The following is a 17,139-nucleotide window of genomic DNA, read 5'->3' on the forward strand; positions in this document are numbered from 1 at the left end:
ACATCAATCCAGGCTGCCATGGAGAACACATCAATCCAGGCCTCACAGGAGAACACATCAATCCTGCTACAATCGCCATGGAGAACACATCAATCCAGGCCTCACAGGAGAACTAATCATCCTGCTACATAAGAGAGCGAATCATCTTGTCCCACAAGAGAGCGAATCATCATGTCCCACAAGAGAGCGAATCATCTTGTTTCTGTGCGCACCACCAGGGGAGGGTGAGTCACCCTGTGGTCGTATGTTGCTCCAATAGAACTGCAAGCCCCCCAAAGCTCCTAGAGCTCAATGTATGCAGCATGCAGGACCCTTTTACAAAGGTCTCTCGACGACTCCAAGTCGTTCGGGAAAATCACAAATTTGATCTTTCCTCAGGGCTCTGTCCTGTACATCATCTCAGTGTGATGGAGCCTCCTTGATCATCGACTTACCATATCCCAGATAAGGCAGTAATTGATGTCTATTTGCTGGAGCAATTGTCAAATACGGGATTCCTCAATAATCGAATCCCATCTCTGGTTGTCACAGAGATTCACAGTGGTATTCATCATGTGTACAAACAGCTCACTGAAGAGCTTCAGCAACCAGACTGCCTCACAGAAGGCCATACTATCAGCAATGTATTCTGCCTTGGTGGTGCTCAGAGTCACCGACTTCTGCTTCCTGCTCATCCAGGATATCAAGGCAGATTCCAAACAGCACTGAGAAGTGCTCTAGTGATCCTCCATACTTCCTGCCCACTCATCATTCGAATAATCATGTGGTTTCATATTTCCGGCAGTGTATCTCAATTCATGAGAGATTGTGCCTTGAAGATATCTTAGAAGATTCTTGGCACCAATCCAGTGAGGCTCAACCAAATATGAGCTCACCATGCTAACTGCAACACAGATGTTTGGACGGAGGTTCTCCAAGAACATCAACGCGAATGAGTTTATGAAACTCAGAGGCATTTCCCAAATCTGGTCCGACATCATTACCATATAACTTCTGAAAGTTAAGATCCTCGAGGCAGTCACAAGCTTGCATCTTATCTTCTCACATTCAGAATCCAACTCCCTCTTTCTCCTATAAATGAGAGGGTTTGCACCTGTCAGACATAGGTGCCGGTACGAGAGGTTTATCATCCACAACCTTCGAGTAATGGTTTGGATCGGTTTCACTCCTAGTGAATCTCAGCTGCATTAGACAGCTATCAATCGTCTCATATTATGCCTGAGGTGTTTTTCTTCAAGCCATAGAGGGCTTTCTTCCACCTGTATACATGAGATTCCTTGATCATGATTCTCAAACTCCTCGGGTTGTTCCAAACCTGTGAACCTGCTGCATGAGGGGAATGGTACCCTTATAATATTTTCCTTTGGTACATTTCAGACATGTACCTTCATGCTTCCTTTTGAATTCAGGCATCCTAGTCACCATTTGACTCACAGACCTCTAGAGCTGAGTCAATGGACATGGTCCCCAGTGGACTTCCTACAACTTGATACAACCCTGAACTCAAAAACATCTTTAAAAGATCTATTTTCAAACACGTACCTTTCCATCGATAAGTGCCACCCTGCAACCTTTGACTTCCATTTCCGAGATGGACATCAGGTTCGATTAGGTACATAAAAGAGATTTTGGGGTTCCTTGCTTTCGTGGAAGAGTCGACCATTTCCTTGATGACCTGCATTACCAGTCATTCTTTTGATCATTGAAGATGTCCCAGGAATGATTGTTATCTTCATCAAGAGATGTGTCTTTGCCATTCGGACACTCCTTCGCATAACGGCCGAACTTATTTCAACAAGGCATCCGCCTTTCCTTCCACCCTTAGATCCGAACTTCCCAATGAAGTGATCTTAAGATGGACCATAAAAATCTTCTGCTGCGCCATTCTGATAACATTCTTTGCTTTGAATTCACCCTCGGTGAATTATGAGGAACCCATTGATCCTTCTGTCTTGTCCCAACTGTCTTCGGTGATTGCTATTTCACTCTTGCTTGGGCATTGTCTTCACCTCAGCTCTGACACCATGTTAATTTTTGGTATGTTCTATGCTAGAGCAATTTATTTAAATTTTCACAAATAGCAATCACATCAGCATTACGATAAACTGCAGATAGAACATAAATATAATATGCAGAAGACAAGCCAAGACAAGAGGACACAAGATATGGTGCAAGCCAGGGACAAACCCCACAATGTGTGGGGAAACCCTTTGATCAAATCTTCTTTTATCTTCAAAGTTCAGCAGAGAGAGAGAGAGAGAGAGAGTACAATTACAACAGAAGTCAACACTTTGACTTGTCTAGATCTAAGCATAGATCATCTTCTATAACAACGAGATCAGTTGAAGACATTCTGCTTCAACTGATTCTCCAAGGTGACGGCTTCACCTATCATAATGCTGCCTCTCATTCATCATCTTCATGTTGCTCATCATGCTGCATCTTCCATGGTCTTATTCATCATCAAGTTGCCCATGCTCATGATCTCATTCATCATCAAGCTGTTGGGATTATCATCCTTGCTGCACCTCTGAGATACTTGATCATATCAAGAATACTAGATTTGAATACTGTGATGACTATTGCCACTATATGTCTCCTTTTATAGGTATGCTGAGAGGCTGTTGATCAATACTAAAACCTGCTTCATCATTATAGTTATGAGATACCCAATGTAATTTTCATTGTGCAATCTGAGTTATGTTGTTCATTGCATCTAAACTGTCACAGGGATACCACCGAGATTTAAATTGATTGATTGTGGCTACAACAGTTCGTTCCAGTGGCCTCATTACCTTACTGCGGCCACTTACAGCTCCCTGCAACTCTTCCTTATTACTGTAGCTACCCTTTCCTTGATTGTGGTTGTATATGTCTTGACTACGACTTCATATACATGATTGCGGTGTGTTCATTTCCAACGGCTTCGTCATTTTCACTTGACTACAGCTACTTCATTTCCTGCGGCTTCGTTATTCCTCAACTGTGGCTACCCCTTTCCTTAACTGTAGCTATCGCGGTTATAATTTCCATATATAGCGTATATATGTATCACGTAGAAAGGCCACACAAGTTCCAGACTTCACGTAGAATAGCCATACCTGTATACCGTATATATATAGCGTATATATGTATAGAATGGCAGAGAGGAATGCGTGAACAGGTCTTGTTGACTCACTGCGTCTTATTGACCCATTGATTGTGTTTATATTTCTTCATAAGCCTGTTGCTTACTGCGGCTAGGGCATTACTGCGTCTAGGGTATCTGGACAGCGTATGCACTGTGTGGATGTCTTCATTGCTTGCTCAGCGTATAGGGTTTCCATCACTGTGCGTTCCATAACTGTGCGTATATATTGCCTTCATGACAGTGTATAAACTGCGTAAGTATTTCCATCCATGCTGTGTTCCTTCCCCTATATTGTATGAATGTTTATGCGTATATTGCTAGGGCATCATCCACGTATAAGCTAGGGCATCATCCAAGGTATCTTCTTGTGTGTCTCTCCTTCACCAAAAACCCAAGACGTGGTGAGGAGATCACATGAAGAGTGTGTCTAAAAGACTTCACATCCTCTCTTATTTATACTAAAAGCGTAAGGTTGAATAGACATGACGTTTTGGCTTCTAGAGCCTACATAAGAGCTGGTCGGCTTGATAATAATTACATAAACAAAATAAATTCATATCTCCATAAATACTTATCGGAATCGGATGATCTTTGGATCAATCCTACACCTCTCGACGAGAGGGATCCAATAAAATTATCAGCTGCCATAAATAAGCTAACCCACATGGAGTTTGGCCCTAGTTGCCAATTTAACAGATTGCCCAATTGCGGTGTTCCAATAGTCAAAATTGCATGTTTACTGCCTTCTAAATCCAATGGTGGTGTTGGTTTTGCATTTGGAGGCCTCTAGAAGGTGCGCAATGCCTAGGTTGCTGCGCATAGGACATTCCAACTGTGCAAAAACTGTCAAAGTTTGCACAAATACCCAAAAATTTCAAAAAATGCCCAGAAACTTGTCAGTCAAAATTGATACATGAACTATTGATGAAGTATGTCAAGTATGGAAAGAGGCCTCAGCAAGGATATCAAGTTTTCTCTTCTCCTCTTGCATATTTAGGGTTTCAAGCTTTGACTTCACTTTCTTGAGTTTTTACCTTGCAATTTTGTTCCTCATGGCATAATGCTTTGCCATCTTTCTCTAAATGTCATTGTCTTTGTTGGCATTGTCCAGGAGCTTCTCAAGATGGTTGTTAACTCTCTCAAACAAATGCTCCTTGTTTTCATTGATCATTATGGCAAATTGCTCATCTAACTGTTTACAAATCATCCTCAGATAGTGAAGAGATGTTATTTGATCACTATGAGACTTGCTGACATTTTGCAATGGAAATGGTGTTTTACTGGACCTTGAAAACCCTAGGACCAAATGGTAACCTTCACTGACCAGACTTCATGATGACTTCATTGACATAAAGACATGATGAAATAAGCTTCCATGATTGATGTATGCTTAGTAAGACATGAAGGGAAGCCAACAAGTATATATTTTTGAGGGAGATTGAGGTTTTGACTAGGGCTACCATCAATGAGTAAATTTTTGAATGAGGATCTAGGTTGAATGACAAAAATTTCTGAGCGAGACCCTAATATGATATGAAAAGAGGATTTTTGATCACTGATGGCAGTGTGGAAATATTGACTCTATGTTAAATTATCGTATGTTCTATGCTTAGAGCAGTTTACTTCTTTTCTTCTTATTAGCCATAGATTAGCAATCACATATACATTAAGTAAAGTGCAGATAGAACATTAAACGGTCAACAGAAAACAAGCCAAGACAAGAGACACAAGATGTGACGACTAGCCAGGGACAAACCCCAATGCGGGGAAATCCTTTGATCAAATCTTCTTTTATCTTCAATAGTTCAGCGGAGAGAAATAGTATAAAATCATAATTCTGTAATTTTATATTAGCAGCGGCAAACCCTAGATCAACAAAGTCAAACTTGGTCAAACGAGTTGAAATTGACCTCCAATGTGCTTGGTCAATTTCCGGTCAATTAGCCTTTGAATATCCTGAAGAAACAACCCTTGAACAACCCCAAAAACACAGTCAAATTGTTGTTGACTAAAGTCAACTTGTTGCCCAAAACTAGGGTAGTCAACATTGGTCAAACCTGTGGACATATTGCCTCGATTTTTGTGCCAAAATATGCGGCTTGCCTAGGAGAGGCAGCGACACCAAAACTGCACCCTTGATGAGTCAACGCTTGGTCAACGCAAGGCAAAGAGACCTTCAATAGCTTCTCTGTCCTCCTTTGACCGTCCTCCTTGCCATAATGTGTCCTCCTCCTTCCCATGTGTGAGCTGCGCCTTTTATAACCCAAAGCTAAGGAGAGAGAGAGAAGAATGAGTGAGATGAGATGATGAGAAAATGAATCAACCTCTCTTGTATTTATATGATTCACTGGGCATGTGTGCCACACATTTAATTGCTGGCCGACCTTGTCAATTTGTCAAGTAAATACAAATACATTCATGTCTCCATAAATACTTGTCAGAATCGGATGATCTTTAGATCAATTCTACACCTCTCGACAAGGGGAATCTAGGAAAAATATCACCTGCCATAAATGAGATGACCCACATGGAGTTTGGCCCTAGTTTCCAATTTTAACACTCCCTCTCAACTAGGGAGAACTCCATCTACAATTTGTCTGACCGTCGCTACTATCCCAGCCATCAAATGCATTGCCCTGCACTGCTTGGACCTGCTCTGCTCTGATCGAACTATGAAGAAGAAGAAATGATCGAGGATGTATCATACCATCCTCCACTGGCCCGAAGTCAGTCTTAGAGTGTGTCATACCACTCTCATTGATCCCATATCAGTATCATTGATCCCAGATCAATGGAGGTCATCCTAGCATAGGGAGTACGGTAGATACAACGATGCGTCCATTGATAGTACTACTAATGGTCCCTAACCCCATTTCCCTACCCATGAGTCCGAGACTGCATGGGTAGGATGCCTCAACAAGAGAACTAATCATCTTGTCCACAGGAGAACGAATCATCTTGTCCAACAGTCGTCACAGGAGAACTAATCATCCTGGCCCACAAGAGAACTAATCACCCTGTTTCATAGTTTCCACGGAGAACTAATCATCCTGTTCCATAGTCGCCACGAAGAACTAATCATCCTAGCCCATAGGAGAACTAATCATGTTCCACAGTCGCCACAGATAACTAATCATGCTGGCCCACAGGAGAACTAATCATCTTGTCCTACAGTAACCACGAGGTGTCACATGGGAAGGTTTAACCTTTCACCGGGGTACATAGTGCACCACCAGGGGATGGTGAGTTGCCCTGTGGTTGAATGTCGCTCCAAAAAGTACCTCGCCCCCCTGGAGCTCCCAGAGCTCAACACATCATACTCGACCCTCATAAGAGGGTCTTTGAACGACACCAAGTTGTTCTCGGAAAGTCAAGAGTTTGACCTTTCATAGGGCCTTTGTCACAATGTTGGCGACCTGTTCATTTGTGTCGATATGTTGGAGCCTTATTGCTCCCTGCTGCACCATATCTCGAATATAGTGGTACCTAATATCGATATGCTTGGAGTGATCATGAAATACAAGATTCTCTGATAAATGAATCCCGCTCTGGTTGTCACACAGGATCATGGTGGTATCCAATGTAAATCCAAACAGCGCACTGAAGAGCTTTTGCAACCATATCGGCTCACAAGAGGCCATACTAGCAGTAATATACTCTGCCTCGGCGGTGCTCAACGCCACCGACTTCTGCTTCCTGCTCATCCAGGATATCGAGGCAGATCCCAAAGAGAAACAACACCCATAAGTGCTCTTTCGGTCAACCACACTGCATGCCCAATCAACATCGGTATATCGATGTAGTCTCACATCTCCAGCAGTGTATCTCAACCCATGAGTGATTGTGCGACGAAGATATCTCAACAGATTCTTGGCACCAATCCAATGTGAGTGGTGAGGCTCAACCATATGTCGACTCAATGTGTTGACTGCAAAACATATATCCGGGCGAGAGTTCACCAAGAACATCAATGCTCCGATGAGTCGACGATACTCGGTAGCATTTTGTAAAATGGGTCCGGCAGCACTACTGCTTAACTTCTTGAAGTCAAGCTCTATCGGGGTAGTCACGGGCTTGCAGTCCACCATACCGAATCTCTCCAATATCTTCACCACATATTTTCCTTGAGATAGGAAAATCTCCCATGGCTTCTGCCAGTCTTCTAGTCCTAGGAAATAGTGTATCAGTCCTAGGTCCTTCATCTCAAACTCAGAAGCCAACTCCCTCTTACATTTGTGAATGAGAGGGTCTACACCTGTTAGAAAGAGGTCGTCAATGTACAACACCAGTATGAGAGGATTGTCATCTTCAACCTTAAAGTAAAGGTTAGGGTCGACTTCACTCCTAGTGAATCCCAACTTCATCAAGTAGCTATCGATTCTTTCATACCATGCTCGGGGTGCTTGCTTCAGCCCATAGAGGGCCTTCTTCAACCTGCACACATGAGATTCTTGATCATGAACCTCAAATCCTTCGGGTTGCTCGACATAGACCTCCTCTTTGATCGAACCATGTAAGAATGCAGTCTTGACATCCATCTGATGTAGGTTCCATCCTTGCGAAACAGCAAGGGCTATGATCAAGCGGATGGTGGTATATCAGACAACAGGTGCAAATATATCGTCATAGTCTATACCTTCCTTCTGAGAGAAGCCACGAGCGACAAAACGAGCCTTATACTTTTATGCACTTCTATCAACTGAATGCTTTATCTTGTAAAGCCATTTCGAAGTGACAACTGCTTTGTCTTGGGGTTTGGGGACCACATCCCATACATCATTTTTCATGATGGACTCATATTCTTCAGTCATAGCATCCTTCCATACTTGATGCTTGACAGCTTCTGCGAATGGCGAAGGCTCATTTTGGATGATCGTGCTCATGATGGTCAAGTATGCCTGGTACCTGGTTGGCTTCTTACTTTCCCGGAAGGTTCTCCTGGGTGCAATGTGCCCTTTAGCATCATCAAGTGTCCCCCTAAGCCATGAAGGCCTCTTCCTAGAAGAGGAAGTCTCTTGCGGAGGGGGATCAATAGGATCCATAGGTTCTTCCACATCGGGCATCGTCTCATCTTCCTTTTCCTTTGGTTCCCTGGTGTCAGCTTCTTTAGATCCCCTTTGAGTAGGAAGATTGTCAACTTTGCTAAGAGCCATATCTTCGTCAAAGGTGACATCATGTCTAATCTCGATTTCCCTTTGACCAGCCACATAGATTCTATAGCCCTTAGTGTTTTCGCTATAGCCCACGAAGATTCCTTTCTTTCCAGATGCACCCAATTTGTTCCTCTTCTCCTTCGGCACATGAAAATATATTGGATTTCCAAAAATTCTAAAATGAGATACGTCAGGTTTCTTACCAGTGAACATCTCTTCAGGAGTGTTGGTACCCAATGCTTGATGAGGGCATCGTTTTTGCACATATATAGCGGTATTCGCAGCTTCGGCACATAGAAACTTCGCAAGTCTTTGATCGTGAAGCATAGCACGGACAGCTTCCACAATCGTACAATTCTTCCTTTCCGCCACACCATTATGCCTAGCCTCTTTGCAAAAGTCATGGAACTCATTTGATTCATACTCAGTCCCATTATCAGTCCTTAAGATCTTGATCTTCTTTTCAGTTTGATTCTCGATCAAGGCTTTGAAGTGACGAAACCAAGTGAACACTTCATCTTTATTTTTCAAGAAGTATATCCAAGTCTTGCGAGAATAATCATCTGTAAAAGTGAGGTAATATAAATACCCTCCCAAAGAGTTCACAAGCATCATACCACATATGTGTGAGTGAACCAACTGCAATATATCAGAGGTCTTGCTTTGGCTTGAGGGGAATGGTCCCCTTTTGAGCTTCCCTTCGGCACATCCAGGACACACACCTTCTTGCTCTACTTGGAACTCGGGCATCCCTGTCACCATTTGTCTTGCATTGGGTAGAGCTTTATAATGAAGGTCAGCAAACCTCCGATGCCATAGTTCGGACTAAAGTGATGTGTCACAAGACATGATACCCAGTGGACTTCCTTTGACCTGATATCGACTCGAAACCCAAGAGTGAAAGCTTCGTTAAAATTCTTTTTCCATACACGTACCTTGCCATCAATGAAGGTTACCTTGTAGCCTTTGTCCTCCATTGCCGAAACATACACTAGGTTCTTTTTGAGATCAGGTACATATAGGACTTCTTGCAAATGAATTGTATTACATTGATTCAATTGAAGAGTGACATTCCCTACACCTTTCACGGGATATTTTGCGTTGTCCCCAAGAACAATTTCTAGGTTGGTCTCCTTTTCTATCAGATTGGAGAGAGCTTCTTTGTAGCTATTGAAGTGCCTTGAGGCACCACTATCAATAAGCCAATTTCCCAGCGAGTCCGGGGGAGCAATGTTAGAGAGGGCCGCTGGTAGACAATATTCATCTTGCTTATTGTTAACAACATTAGATTCATACCTGGAGTTTCTTGTCTTCTTGAAGGGTTGTCCTCTTCCTTGATTTCCGACATTTCTTTTACCTCTGCCATTGGACCTGCCATTCCTTTGATTGCCTTGAGAGTTATTTTGGTCATCGTCATGGTGTGAGTCCATTTTATCAGGGCACTCTCTCGCATTGTTGCAATTGTAACATCGACCTTTTCTTCCACCCTTTGGTCCAGCCTTTCCTTTGGATTTAGCCCCATAATTGTTTCTTCTTTTAGCATGAGAAGAAAAGGCAGAGGGATGGCCTTTAAGTGCCGACATTTCTTGTTCTTCCATCCTTGTCTCTTCTTGAATACATCTAGCCATCAATTCCTCAAATCCTGGGATGACATTATTGTTGAGAAGAGTAGTCCTGAATATATACCATTCAGGTGGTAGTCCTACAAGGGTTGTGATAGTCATTTCCCTCTCAAGAACTACTTCCCCAATAGATAGGAGATCATTCTTGATCTCGATGATCCTCAAGAAATATGCTTGCATACTTTCATCTTTGCCCTTCTTAATTTCCTTCAGCTTATTTCTAAGGAACAGAACTTGATTTGCATCATTAACTTTAAATAAACTCACTAGTCTATCGTAGATTTTCTTGGAGGTTGTTAGCTCGGAAACATAGGCCACCAGGTGCTTGTCGATAGAGTCCAAGATGATCTTCCTTGCTTTGACTTCTCCCTTGAACCACTTGCTTTTGGTAACAACGGATGCATTTGATGGAGGTGCAACAATATTGCCTCTCACATGGTCCAACACTTCCTGATCTTCTAAAGTCGGATCGAGAGACATCTTCCATCCATGATAGTCAGACTTCTCATGGAGCTTGTCTTTGGCGGGGAAGATTGTTGAGGATCCCATGAAGTTTAGGATAGCTTTGTCAACCTTCTCTTCAGTGATTGCTCTTTCTCTTGCTTGGGCTTTGTCTTCACCTCACCTCTGATACCATGTTAAATTAAGGTATATTCTATGCTTAGATCAGTTTACTTCTTCTCTTCTTATTAGCCACAGATTAGCAATCACATATACATTAAGTGCAGATAGAACATTAAACAATCAACAGAAAACAAGCCAAGACAAGAGACACAAGATGTGGTGGCTAGCTAGGGACAAACCCCAATGCGAGAAAACCCTTTAATCAAATCTTCTTTTATCTTCAATAGTTCAATAGAGAGAACTAGTATAAAATCAGAATTCTATAATTTTATATCAGCAACAACAAACCCTAGATCAACAAAGTCAAACTTGGTCAAATGAGTTGAAATTGACCTCCAATGTGCTTGGTCAATTTACGGTCGACTAGCCTTCGAATAGCCTGAAGAAACAAGCTTGAACAACCTTTGAACAACCCCAAAAACACAGTCAAACTGCTGTTGACTGAAGTCATCCTGTTGCCCAAAACTAGGGTAGTCAACGTTGGTCAAACCTGTGGACATATTGCCTCAATTTTTGTGCCAAAATCTGCGGCCTGCCAAGGAGAGACAGCCACACCAAAACCGCACCCTTGATGAGTCAACGCTTGGTCAACACAGGTCAAAAAGACCTTCAACAACGTCTGCGTCCTCCTTGCCCTAATATGTCCTCCTTCCCACGTGTGAGCTTCTCCTTGTATAATCCAAAGCTAAGGAGAGAGAGAAGAATGAGTGAGATGAGATGATGAGAAAATGAATCAACCTCTCTTGTATTTATATGATTCACTGGGCATGTGTGACACACATTTAACTGTTGTCCGACCTTGACAATTTGTCAAGTAAATACAAATAAATTCATATCTCCATAAATATTTGTTGGAATCGGATGATCTTTAGATCAATCCTACACCTTTCGACAAGAGGAATCTAGGAAAAATATCAGCTGCCATGAATGAGATGACCCACATGGAGTTTTGCCCTAGTTGCCAATTTTGACACTCTAACACTTTGCAGTCTTCTCTATAGACTCTTCCACATATCCAACTCTAATATTCACCTTATAGAACTCCTCTGTATATTCTCTGACTGTCATACCTCTCTGTCTGAGGTTCTGCATATTCCTAAACAAAGTCAGCTGGTAATCCTTTGGTAGAAACTTCCCTCTCAGCTTTGCTATCATCCTATCCCAACTCTTAATCTTTTGCTTGTTCTTTCTTCTTCTCTCTGTTTGCACACCATCCCACCAGAGAGTTGCATGTCCCTTTAACCTTGTTACTGCAAACTTGACCTTCTTCTCCTCATCCATTTCTTTGTATTCGAAGAATTTATCCATCTCTGTGATCCAGTCGATAAGCTCTTCTGGATTCATGCTTCCTATATAAGAAGACAAATATGGTTTGGGTTTCATAACAGATCCCAAAACTGCTTTGAATATCTTAGCCTCTGTTGGTTCTTCTGCTGCTTCTTCTTCTTCTAGAGCTTCTTCCTCCTCAGAGCTCACATCTCTAGCTTTTGGTTCTCGGTGTCGACGAGGGTCCATTGCTGCCATTCCTTCTTCTAATTGTAATTTGTCGCATTGCTTGGAGCACTTCTCTATTAGCAACCAGTCTTTGTCCCTGTCCTCTAGCTTCGCCTCGGCCAACACCTCTTACAATTCTAGGCGACATGATTTCGTTATGTTGCCGAAGCAAACATAGGGTCTGCTCTGATACCACTGGATGCAAATCTAACTAAGATTTGCTTAGAATCGGTCCCCCTCTGAGTTGGATCCCCTTAGTAAGTGCTTCCTCTAATTCCCCGATCAAAATTCCTGTTAAAAACATAGCGGCAAACTTAAGCGCAGTGGAAAAATTTAATAAAATAGGGAAAAAACATTGTTGGCTCTTCTCAGATCTCGGATCAAATGACTTCTTAGCGCTTTTTGATATTGGATCTCAGAGCTTTGATCCTTGTTCCTCTCGGGTCTTGGTTCCTTGGCTCTTAGCGATCTCAGAACCTTCACTTCCTCGCAGTCTCGGGACTTCGTGCCTTAGGAATCTCGGGTCTCGACTGTTTTGTTAAATTCAATTTAAATGAACTTCAGAGGTGTTGAAGAATGTAACTAGTGTTGGTCTTCATAATTGTGGTTTAGTCATAATGAAATGTATTTATCAAAAGAAAGAAAAAGAAATTTTATTATTAAAGAAATTGACTTATTAAAGTATGGGTTTTATGCTTGGGTCAATTGTTTTTAGGTCAAAGTCTCCATTGAAGACTTCTAGGGTTTATCTCAAGTGTTCTTGTCCATGTCATATTGTAAAGAACCATTCTTGGGATTTATTTGTCAAAGAAGAAATTTATTTTATTGTAAAATAGGTCATTTAGGCCTCCTCCACCAAGTCAGCGTCAAAATGGACAAGTCGGCCTAAACTGGGTAGTGGAATCACTATATAAAGGCAGCTACTCGACCTCATTTGTCACTCACACAAAACAAGTTCGATCTACAACTTTTGTGGCCAGAAAAAATGCGAATTTCAAGGAGAAGAAGAAGAAGGATAGTGAAGGAGAAGGAGGTCTCTTACAAGCATAAGAAGTCAAAATATTCTCTCTTTTTCCCACACTTGTGAAGCTATTGGAGGGGTCGAAATTCTGTAGTTGCTGGGGAAGGGAAGTTAAAATTTTGAAGCTGCTGGTGAAGTTGGGCTGAAATTTCTGGATTAATGTTGCGTTGAAGCTAGGCCAAAATTTCTGGGTTGATGTTGCTAGACAAGAAGTGACTATTGAAGGTTGTTGTATATTATTGAAAGGCTGGCTTGGTGGAGGAGGAAGGTCTGTTGGTTAAGGTCTTGGTTGTCTCACTGTTATATGAATCGATTGAAGGAAGAGTTCTTGACTGGTTTTTCCCCTATGTAGGGGTTTTTCCCTGGCTGTGCGCCTACATCTGGTCTCCTTGATCTTTGTGTTTTGGTTTTGGTAATTGCTTGATGAACTAAGATAAAAGAAGAACATAAGAAAGATAATAATAACTCAAAGAAATCTTGAGTAATTATCAACAAGAGAAAATCTTTCTGCCTTTCCGATTTTCCAACACGAGGTTACCTCTGATATGGTCCACTCAACATTATAAAGAATCACTCTCCCAACACTTAATAGGTCTGCGAAACAGAACTATTTTTTGTCACTATCACTTGACGATCTCGGGTCTCGGAACCTTTAAATATATTATAATTTTAAAACATTATGAGATTCCAATGTCCCGAGTGTTGTTCTTTATTACGAGATCCGTCAATAGATGATCTCGGCCCCAACACTTGACAAACTTCTCTGAAAAAAATGGCTAAGTGTTGGCTTCTCTTGGCTTCCTCTTATTCGATCCTCCGACTTCCTTTCGTTCCTCTATACTCTTTTGGTCTCTCTGCTCGGCTCCCCCCTTCGGCTCTACTTAAACAACTCTCGCCCTTCCTGCTCCTTTTGTAACACTTCAACGACGATGCATATATGTACGCAGACTCTTGGGTTTGTTTAATTAAATGCAGGGTTTAAAGAACTTGAAGAATAACACAGATTACAGAAGCATTGGTTAAGTGAGCTCAAAGCTCTCGAAGACAAAATTTCATGCATACAATCTCTCTCTCTTGTCCCCCACATTTTTTCATTAATCAAAGGAAATATATGAATTACATAGATTCGATTCAAATCTATGAAGAAAGGATCTAAAGGTCTATTTGGGCAAATTGAACTAAAACTACAACTACTGCAACAAATTGCCTAATTTAATTAATTACATGCCCAATTAAATAAAATGCTAGCCTAACAAACCACACATTGAGGAACCAACTCCTTTAGTAAAAAGTTTTTGACCTCTTGGTCAAAGAGAATTATGGATGCCCCTGCATCATACCTAATAGTAGGAGTTGGTACTATTCCCTTCTATCATGAGTTAAGTAATTCTTTAGATATTAATTATTTGTTCTAGGTCTTAGAAAGAATTTGATTTCAATTTTGGTCATGAAGGATAAGGGATTTGTAGTCGAGTTAAAGAACTAGTATGTCCTTATCAGGTCAAAGCATTCTAGCCTAGATACAACTAGGTAATAGGTATTAGAGTAGGCAATTTACACAAGTTGCAGTGTGAACTTATTCGAGGCCTAGTCCATAGTGATGACAACTTGTACGAGTTGAGGCTCAAGAGGATGGGGCCCTTGCATCACAGGGTGTTGCCTATTCTGAGGGAGATAGTTACAAGTTTTTTAGAGTTCAATATTAAGTAACATGGTGTATTGCATAGAGGGTGCATGCTTGGTAAGCATGCATAGGTTGCTTTTCCAAGCAACGAGCATAGGTCTAAGAGGATTTTAGTCATAGTACATTTGGATGTTTGTGGATTGATGTTAGTAGTGTCAATAATTTGAATTAGGTATTATGTTTTCTTTATTGATGCTTCTTTGCTTTGGTCTTGGATGTTAGGAGTATCCCTCGTTCCTACATCCCCCCTAGCAACATGGAGCCAGACCATCATCGTTGGATCTAGAGGACTCCAATAGCGAGCCAACGTCACTGTTGTCCCCTTCGTTGTCGGCTTTTGAACTCTAGCACTCTTGATGTCATTGACCTCTAACCTTGGGCTTATTCACTTAGCCTTCTATATGATCTGATTATATACATGTTTATCAAGTTGTTTTATTATTGTATCCTCCTTTACTTCATTTTCTCCTAGATTTAGCTTTGGCATTTTATAATCATGTTTATCAAGCTGTTTTATTATTGTATCCTTCTTTACTTCATTTTCTCCTAGATTTAGCTTTGGCATTTTTTAGGAGTTGCATTTGCACTCCCACATTGTACTCGTATTGATTGTACCCTTCTGCCCCATTAGCCTATTTATGGTCATTTGTTGGACATTAATAAAATTATCTTATCTCCCAAGACTTGGATTTACTTCTTAAGGACCAAGGATGAGGTCTTTGGTAGCTTTCAGGAGTTCAGAGTTTAGTTGAAAACCAAATAGGAAAGAAGATCAAATGATGTTGAATTTCTAAGATCAAATGATGTTTAATTTCCTAAAAATCAATTGTGGAAGAGATTTCTACTGTATTGAGATCAAACAATGGGTTAGAGTCTAACCCCAAGGGGATTGAGGGTAACAATGGTGGAGAGTATAACCCCAAGGAGTTTCAGTGTTTCTACAACAAGGTGGGGATCAATATGGAGTTGATAGTTCCATATAAACTTGGGTCAGAATGGGGCTGCAAAGTAGAAGAGTCGAACCATCATAGCGACTGCTTAGGCCATGATAAATGATTGAGACCTGTTTATGTTTCTTTAGGTAGAGGCATGCAACACAATAGTCTACATTTAGAATTGATGTCCTTGTAGGATCTTGGAAGACAAGACACTAGAGGAGGCATTCACTAGTGTGAAGCTAGAGGTGAATCATTTTCACATCTTTGGTGGAGAAGAGGACAAAGTTGGAGTCCATAGTTAGGAAGGGTTTATTTGTGGGTTATAGTGAGACTTCAAAGGCTTACATGGTTTGTGTTCCAAAGTAAAGGAAGACAATAGTAATTGAAGATGTAAAGTTTGAAGACGATTTTGCATCTAGGAAGTCCCATGAGCTTATTCTAAACTTCTAGTGACAAAGGATGGGGAGCAAGAAGCTTCGAATGTTGAGTGAGGGTCACTAGTGATTTAGATAGTAATATAGCAACCTTCAGGAGAGGAGGGGGAGACATTAGCCCCATCTACTCCTGTTAGGAGAGCTTGATTGTTCACTAACATTGAGGGATGCTTAGGAGCATGTTTAGAGAGAGAAAATTTTGAAGAAGTTTCCACACTATATGGCACTAGCGAGCAACATTCTAGATTCCAAGTCTTTAGGTTTCAAAATGTAGTTGACCAACAAGTGTGGTGGGATAACATGGTGGAGGAGTACATCTCTATCATGAAGAATGACGTAGTGCCAAGACTATAGGGGAAGTTAGCTATGAGTTCTAGGTGGCTCTACAGGATTAACCATGCTATCGATGGTAGCATGAAGAAGTTCAAAGCGAGATTGTGGTGAGAGGGTTCTCCTAGAGAGGGGGAGTGGAATACAAGGAGACATTTTCTTCAATCGCTAGGTGCACTTCCATTAGAGTAGTTATTTTCTAGGTTTGATCGAGGGGACAGAGGATACATTAGATGGATGTGAAGATAACTTTTTCTTAATGTGTTTCTTGAGGAGGAAGTCTACATAGCCTCAGGGCATTGAGGTAAATGGGAAGGAGTCCTATGTGTGCATGCTTAGAAAAGCCTTCTACGGATTCATGTAGTCCACTAGATCATGGTATTCCAAGATCAGTAGATATTTTGACCAAGCCTTTGGCAAGAGGAAGGTCTGAGGCATTTAGAGACAAACTTGGATTGATGTAGAATTCCCTCGTCACTAATAGGTAGTGTGGAAAAATATAACTCGAATGGGAACTTTTGAACAAGATTAGTGTGAATGTGTGAGAAGTAGTTTGAGATATTTCTATTTTTTAAAATTAATTTTATTTTAGAAAAGTCATTCTATTTTGTAGTTCACTTTAGTAGAAATGTGAGTGCCTTATATTTAGTTATTGAGTCTAAAAGTGTGTATCTCATGCATGCATCACTTAGTTCAAGAGGAAACTCAG

General features: G+C 41.2%; 1 protein-coding gene across 4 annotated transcripts in view; it reads left to right on the top strand.

Annotated features, from left to right (window-relative positions):
* Positions 1-17,139, top strand: part of LOC149140006 (putative GPI-anchored protein At1g61900) — a 99,029-nt gene that overhangs the window by 24,004 nt on the left and 57,886 nt on the right. The gene's annotated exons all lie outside the window — the stretch shown is intronic.

This window comes from Pinus tabuliformis, chromosome X (genome assembly GCF_031772625.1).
Source record: "Pinus tabuliformis cultivar Carrire ecotype Pingquan chromosome X, CPIR1, whole genome shotgun sequence".
NCBI classification, from domain to species: domain Eukaryota; kingdom Viridiplantae; phylum Streptophyta; class Pinopsida; order Pinales; family Pinaceae; genus Pinus; species Pinus tabuliformis.